This window comes from Benincasa hispida, chromosome 4, assembly GCF_009727055.1.
Source record: "Benincasa hispida cultivar B227 chromosome 4, ASM972705v1, whole genome shotgun sequence".
Lineage (NCBI taxonomy): Eukaryota > Viridiplantae > Streptophyta > Magnoliopsida > Cucurbitales > Cucurbitaceae > Benincasa > Benincasa hispida.
Window position 1 is genome coordinate 47211352 of NC_052352.1, and position 8895 is coordinate 47220246.

The following is an 8895-nucleotide window of genomic DNA, read 5'->3' on the forward strand; positions in this document are numbered from 1 at the left end:
TTGTTCTTCCTTTAACATTATTATTTTGAGTCTGTTTAATTATCATTCCGGAGACCTTCCTCTATCAAAAGATCGTATTTCTAAATTTTCATCAGGTCACCGTGGAATTCCTTCCAAAGCTTGTTGAATAATTTTTACGGATTCTGTCATCTCAACAAATCTGACTAAATAACGAGCTAATGAATCTCCTTCTTTTGCCACTGAACTTCTCAATCAAATTCGTCATAATACTCATAATTATTTGATGTGTTAAAAATAATTTTGTATTGTGAGAGAGTAAGAAAGAGGAAGAGTAAGAGAGAGAGTGAGATTATGAGAGAGAGCGAGATTTTGAGAGAGTGTGAGATTATGAGAGAGCGAGAGCAAGAGCAAGATTTTAAGAGCGAGAGCGAGATTTTGAGCGAGAACGAGAGTACACTTCAATTTTTGGGTCATCCGTACAAATTTTTCATTTTTTTTTCCTTTTTAATTATTACACATTCCACCTTCTTCTTTCTTTCTTCATTTTTTTTTTAAAAAATCATTTTATAAAAATAATTTCTAAAAATATTTTATTATTTTATTTAAACTCTAAAAAGAATAAATTAAAAAAATAATATCTCATAAAAATAAAAAAATGTAAATTAAATATCTCATTTATATAAAAATAAACTTACAGAAAATCAATGTGTCCCACAAGGCGGAGTCGTCTGATTTCGAGCTGGTTGTTGTTTGTCGACTTCGAACTTGAGGTTGCTCAGGTTCTTCTTGATGTTACTCTGGTACCTCTGCAGGCGCTTCATAATAAAAAATATTCATTATGCTCTCCACGACCCCGACTATGTCCATGCACGTATTGTAACGACCTGCCCCTAGGACCTAGGTAAGGCCGTTACTAAAATAAATGCATGCAAAGAATTTAAAACGACGTCAGTCATTTGAAATAAATGCTAATTAAAACAAGAGAAGTTCAAAAGACACTTATTAAATGCAATTGTTAAAAACAATAATAGGGTACCATAAAATCATAAAGATTAATAAATATATATGAAAAACAATTCTTAATAATAAGTTTCAAACATCAAAACTAAACATTAAGGGAAACATGAAAAGAACTCTAAATCTCATGATGCGGAAGCGTAAAAAAAACTAGTCCCAGTGGCTCGATCATGAATTTCGCTGCGCCATCGCCGGTGGCATTTCTACCCTTACCTGAAACATCAACATAAGAAAGAACGAGTATAAAAATACTCAGTAAGTAACCCCACCACTGGGGTCAGGCTAGCCATCTATGTACTCTAGATACCCACATATGGCACATAAATACATGTAACATATAAGGAGCTGAGTCCTATCCTATTGTAGTTAAGTATGCCCACAAAATTGGTGAATACCCGAAGGAAACACAAAACTGGTGAATCCCGAAGGCAACACAACTGGTGAATCCTGAAGGAAACACAAAACTGGTGAATCTCGAAGGAAACACAAAACTGGTGAATCCTGAAGGAAACACAAACTGGTGAGCATCTAACCAATCAATGAGGATATTCACACAGTCTTAACGTGCTAAGATTCAATATTGTACAGTGCATACATAAAAATCCTTAATACCATGGCTGCATCGCATACCCATAATTCTTAACAACATATTATACATCATCCATGTATAACTTATATCATAAATCCACAACATACAAGTATGCCTCGACGCCAGCAGATCAGACATCAACATATGAAAACACATACTATCACATATTAACGATCAAGCACTTAGGTGTGTATGTAAACAAATCAGGATTTGTGCTAGAACATACTTTGATTCAAGTCATACTGTCAATCAACATGCTAACATTTACCATAACATACACTTATCATGCTAGCATACAACTAGAGCCTGACCCGTAGGCAATTCCAGTGATAAGATTACTTACCTTGAAATTAAATCTAACAAAAAGTAATCTACACCCTCTTTTAACTTAGTAAAATTCTTGAATCACACCCTAAATCAAAAATTTTAAAAAAATAAGTTCGACAATCAAGACTAAATTCCAAATATGAAAATACCTCATATGCCACAAAACAACTTACCCAAACGATGTGCTGATCTAGAAATCTGTTCCAAGCTTAGTAAGGAGATTCCAATCTATTCCTAACCCAAAATTCCCTAAAGCCAACTCTAATCGTACTAGGCAGTGATTCCCAACACCTTGAAAGTTCAATCCAAGCTTCACAACATAATTAGTATAACTAAAATTAGACCAAAACTCAATGGGTGACCAAACCCATTCAAGAAAACACACAAATCTTAAATCTTACCCCATATTCCAATCTTCTGGCGAAAATCCTACGGAATGGCGGTAGAAGAGGATGAACCCGACAGCTAGCAGCTACTATACTGGCGGACAATGGTTGGAAGGGCGAACCGGAACAGCGCGGAGCAGATCTGAACGACAACGCGGGTAGCAAAATGCCGGAACGACTGCTGATGCATCTGGAAGCGATGATCGTCGGGGGGGTTCGCACGCATTCGGGCCTCGACGAACAGTGAGGCATCGACTAGGCAGCAATGGCAGCGAAACGCGACAAAGGGTGGTCGGTTAGGGCAAAAACCTCGGCGGCGAGTGGCTAGGGTCGGACCGGTGGCGTCTGGATGACGGGCTGAGGAGGGCGGCGGCGGACGTTCAGCGTCCGATCTGGGCTGCGTTCGAGCGAGGTGGCTGTGAGGGGCGGCGTTCGGGCGAGATGGTTGTGAGGGAGATGGGGTGCTTTTTTTATTTAAAAAAAAAACTAATAATAATAATAAAAGGAAAATAGTATATCTCTAATTAAATCCTTTCCTTAACCCACTTTATACTATTTAATCCATTTCATTTTTCCAAAAATAATTAATTCCTGCCATAACTTTTCAAATTGAATAATTTTTTAATAATTTCCACGACAACACTTAAATCCTCGCATTTGTACTTTAAATTCAGAATTCCAAACATGCCCTTCAACTAAGGACAATTACTGAAAAGTGAAAAGTTTTACATTATTAATAAATAAATAAAAAGATGTGGGATGTTACACGTATGAAGACGAAGGACCAGCCTCTGAGTCATAATGTCCTGAACCAAATGTTGGCATCATCATCATCAAACTAACATAATCAGTTTGACTCTGCTTCTGCATCATAGAGGGAAACTCTTCCACATTATGTGCAACCTCATCAAACTTATCCTCTTCTCGAACAAGTCCTCTACGTCTAGGAGCTGGTAGAGGAACAATAGGTATATCGTACATATAATGAATTTCCTCTATATAGCTTTGATTGTCACTGCATATAGCAAGAACCTGGTTCGGATCATTCGCAACCTCACGAAATCTACTGTTGTTCGATCTCTGTGAATTATAAAAAAATAGACAATATTTAAAATAAATTTAAATTAAAAATAATTAGATAATATTCATTCATTTACCAGATGACCCACAGCTGCTCCCAGACGAGTGATGTAGCGCCTTATGATATTTTTATACCAATGAATATATTCTGGAGTGACATCTATGTTAAACTGTTCAAGAAAAACCCCCACTGCAATAAACCTTGCACGATAGTGCCATCACACTACCAAATGTGCAACTTTTTTGGACCAATCTCCAGTCCTTAGGTTAATATCATGCAGTACGGGTTCAGTATTACAAGGCGATGGGACATCCTGCTGAAAACCGAATTGTCTCATCACCTTATCAGGAAGATTTCACTCACCAATGTGAAAACATATGAGAGGACTCATCGTCCGCCATATGTTTTGACCATTCATACAAAATTATTATGCATAAATTAGGCAAAGTATGCATAATAATTTTGTACGGCTCCCAAATAACCTTAAACACAAAATATTATATTAGAGAATATTAAAGACAAATACAATAAAAATGTGTATAAAATAATCAATTAGGTTCAGTGTAATGTACCTGTTCAGGTTGAAGCAGATCAAACATGTATCTATATTGGCTGACTACATATGTGGCTATCCTAGTCACACAAAATTTGTCTCTCCACTTAAATTTTTAAATTGATAATTTAGAATTTAAATTAACTAGATCAGTGATATAAAAATTAAATTGAATTAAAACAACATACCGAGAACCGTAGGCTCGTCCAACTAACTGAGCATCATGAACATGTTGTAGCTGTGGAGCCATTGTTAGAAATCGCTCCCAAGCCCATAGTTGTAAAAGTATGAGAGGCCCAGCTATCTTTCGAACAGGTCTTGTTGCTTTGCATAATTGTCTATACAACCATGCTAAGTGGCTCCACCCCACAAATATCGCCCTGCATCATGGAGGTTAGCTAACAGTGGCAAGAACATCAAGTGAACAAAATGACTTGATTAATCTGAAAACAGACTTCCATCCATCATTTATCTGAATCCTCCATCATGTGCTTGAGTCAATTGCTCTAAACTAATGTTGTCAAAAAAACTTAGACAGCTCCGATTTATTCCTTTGATATTTTCAATTGCTTTGTTGAACTTTCGAATTTGAAACTGACACCCGGCATGATAAACATAATTTTTCAATGAATTAAATTTATACTTTTTATTGAAGTTGCTAACGATATGTCGTAAGCAGAAACGATGGTGACATTTCGGTCCCATCCAACCATTTGTTGGGTTGTTCACTACTGCGATTATACCAGCAAGTCAATTTGAAATTAAACACACCTCTTCGTGTGTTACAATTTCTCTTATGTGTTTCAGGAACCATCCCCATGAGTCTGCGGACTCTTCATCAGCAACGGCAAACGCAAGAAGAAGATGGTCGTTCGAGTCAACTGATGTAGCAATCAACAGTTTTCCTCTATATTTTTCATACAAGTGTGTACCATCTATCTGAATTATCGGCCGACATTTATTAAAAGCATCTATACAAGGACCAAATGCCCAAAATACAGAAGTTAGGATAACATGGCCTTCAGTAAACGTTTCTTTAACTCTCCACTCTACACGTGTTCTGGGATTGATCTGCTTAACCATATATAACCACCTGGGCAAAAATTTGTAAGACTCATCCCAATCACCAAACACTTAAACCAACGCTTTTCTCTTTCGATCCCATACCCTATGGTAAGGAACATGATATCCAAACTTTGATTTGATGTCGAACTGCAGTTATGTCACACTGATCGATGGTTTTTCTCTTACGGCGTCACAGAACTCCAGTGCAATTATTGATGAATCCAATTGCACGTGACTTTGACTTAGTTCTAAATAAAAATATGTATGCTGCTCATCATACTTAGTGATCTTGAACAAGCCATGCGATTTTTTCTTTATTGCACGAAGTCTCCACTCGCAACCTTCCTCCCACTTCTTACATAGAATTATCCAAATCGTCGGTGTAGATTCAATAACCTTGTATGGTGCGTGACACTTTATTGCAAAACATTTGACCGCGTGTTATAGCATTTCCTTGTTTTGACAAATCATCCCTTTATACAATTGCGTATTGTCAATGTCCACAGGAGCTATAATTAGGTCATGTTCCCGAATGCTATCCAGTACATTCATATCCAAATTATTGAATGTATCTGAAAGCATCTCATGTTCACGACCATTGAAATCCAACTCTTCAAATTCATCATCCGTTTCTATTCTGAAGTCTCTGTACAGGTTGTTAGCCGCCATATCTTCATTAACACATGGCGATGCAACTGATTCCGGATCAGGATCGATACATTGAGTTGGATCTTCAAACTGGTTAAATGATGTATCAGGGTCCACCCCTATCCTATTTACATTTACATACAAATGCACTACATTTAGCACTGGCATTGTCATTGAGAACATCAAGTTCATAGCTTGTACATTCGAAATAGGGAATGACATAAACCTTATTGATCCTAATGGTTCTAGATTGGGATGTCTATATATTATTTCTATCTGATTTGCTCCCATATCTACACTAAGTAACATCCCAACCATTTGAATGAATTGTTCGAATACAATTCCATTGTTCACATTATGGTAAAACTCCCACTTGGTGGTTAGTCATACTCAACTCCATCAATACCATCAATCATATTACCATTTGTAAATAACAATAAATCCACAAGCATTGCCTGCATTTTCTAAAAAAAAAAAAAAAAGAAAGAAAAAAGACAAACATCAATTTTTTGTTTATACTTTTGTATAAGAAATAAATTAAAAAATATTTAAATTTTTAGTTTATAACATAAACTTTTTAAATTTTATGAACATCAACTATTTTAAACGATTAACCAATAAATTAAACTTTTTATAACTATTTTTAAAAATAACAACAAATTAAAACTTCTTCAAATTCTAAAATTTGAGGTAAACTTTTTTAAAAACTATTTTTTTTCAAAATTTAATACAAATAAAAAAATATAAAATTAAATTTAAAAAAAATCTTTAAACTATTTTAAATATATTTCAAAGTTAATACTAGAAAATATCAACTTATCACCATAACATAAATAACGATAATTTTCATCGAATAAACTAAAATTTTCAAAACGTATATTAAACTTTTGAAAACTATACTAACTCTGTTAACTATCACAATAATTTTGTATATAAAAACTATAAATATCAACGTTCTAAACATAACAGTAAATAAACATCTTTAATACTATAAACATCAAAACGTTAATACCTAAAAAATCAACGATATCATAAGAATAAGCTTAAACTTTTCAAATATCATAAAGTTCACACTCACAGAATTCGATGGATAGGTATTTTCTTTTTTCCTTCAAAGTTGACAACGCTGTCACCCTTTTATTCCATGTATTTGTTCTGACAACAACTACAAAAATGAAAAAATAATAATATTTAAGAACAAGAATAATTTTTTTTATAATTATCTTAAAAAAAAAAAATTTAGTAAGAGTAACGAACCAGTATAGTGTTGATTGAATAAATTTGTATAAACGAAATACAAGAAGACGAAATGGAAATGGAAATGGAAATGAGGAGAGGAAGATGATTTCGAAGGATTTATTTTCGAAGGCAGTAGGGGCAGGTGAGCTATGAAGGGGCAGTGAGCAAAATCAGGGGAGAGGAGTAAGGCAAATCAAGGGTAGTGAGCTAAAATTATCGAGGGAGTGAGTAAAGTAAAAAATGAAGAGGATGGTGATTTAAAAGGAATGATAGGTCGAGTGTTGAACACTCGTACCCATGGTTTGGGGTGGTTGAAGAGCGATTAAGACTATGGCCAAAGGGGCATGAATGCGTCAAATGAATGTAGTGTAATCAGATTCAGCGGGGAATCAGATCAATCGGTCAATGCATGCAGGAAATCGCGCAGGGGAATCGGAAAGTAGCAGGACAACATGGTGATAGGACCTCACACCTCTTTTCAGACTTATGTCAATTATAGTCAATTTTAATATATTGCACTTTCATTGAAACTTACTAAATATAGTTATTAGTGTAACAAAATTCTGTTATTGTTGTTATTTTTTCATTAATGATTATTAGCTTTTTTTCTCATTGGTCATGCAACATATAATATATATATATACTTAGTATATATAAATATAGTAAATATAACTATGTTCTATGGAAAGTAAATAAAAGTGAAAGACAGATTATGAGTGAGGATCCTCAAACATTTCTTTAACAAACTGTCTTCGTAGCGATGCTCGACGATGATTCAGCCAACAATTCCTATATGCAAGTTCCTTCTAGAGCGAAGTATCCCATCACAAAATTAAGCGAGATTTCCTTTCTAGGAGCGAGCATCCTCAGCATATTCCTTTAACAAACTTCTTCGTAGCGATACTCACGAGATTCAGCCCACATTTCTAGCGACGATTCCCTTCATAGAGCAGAGATCCCCATTTACAAAATTAGACGAGATTTCCTATCAGAAGCGAGAATCCTCAAGCATTTCTTTTAACAAACTAGTCTTTCGTAGCATGGCTCACGAGATTTCAACCCATATCTTCTAGCGAGATTCCCTCTCATAGAGCGACGATAGATCCCTATATTCCTAAGCAACAATTTAGCGAGATTTCCATTCTCACGAGCATATAAAATAGGATCCTCAAGCGATTTCTTATAACTAAACTATCTTCGCTCTCCGTTCCATAGGCAATTGAAAATCGTACATCTTCACCCCACGATTCAGCCCACAGTACACTTCATGTAGCGACGATTCGATCTTATCAAGAGCCGAGTCCCAATTCACAAAATTGCGAGCATTTCCTTCGTTGATCGAGCGAGATCCATCACGCATTTTTTAATACAAATTGTTGCCTACCAATGCTCACGAGATTCACCCACATTTCTAGCGAGATTCCCTTCTAGAGCGAGATCCCCATCATAAAGATAGCAGGATTTTCCTTCTAGAGCGAGATCCTTAAGTATTTCTTTAACAACTGTCTCCTAGCGAATGCTCACGAGATTAGCCCAATTTCTAGCGAAGATTCCCTTTCTAGAGCAATGATACCCATCACAAAATGAGCGAGATTTCCCTTCAAGAGAGTTAGATCTTAACAACTGCCAGATGTCACGAATTCACCAGTTCAGGACTAACATTCCATCAATTGCGAATCCAGAAGAATCCTCAGTCTTTACAAACTAGCCTGCGATGCTCACGAGATCAGTCCACTTTTCAGTGATGAATCCTTTATGAGCGAGATCCCCATCACAATAATTAGCGAGATTTCCTTCTGAGCGGAGATCCTCAAGTAATTCTTTTTAACAAAACTGCCTTCTAGCGATGCTCACGAGATCAGCCCACCATTTTCTAGTGAGATTCCCTTCTAGAGCGAGATCCCCATCACAAAATTAGCGAGATTTCCTTCTAGAGTGAGATCCTCATCACAAAATTAGCTTCACCCACTTATCTTCCTTGTCGATGGTTGAAGTTTCGACTTATGTATGTCAAAAATTCAACATTCGA

General features: G+C 35.8%; 1 long non-coding RNA gene across 1 annotated transcript; it reads right to left on the reverse strand.

The window, feature by feature from the left end:
- Positions 1 to 1030: 1030 nt before the first annotated feature.
- Positions 1031 to 2743, reverse strand: LOC120076674. The gene is made up of 3 exons (XR_005481602.1): positions 2296 to 2743; positions 2068 to 2204; positions 1031 to 1191 (listed from the first exon to the last, which is right to left on the reverse strand). It is a non-coding gene; the product is annotated as an uncharacterized LOC120076674 (long non-coding RNA).
- Between the last annotated feature and the right edge of the window lie 6152 nt (positions 2744 to 8895).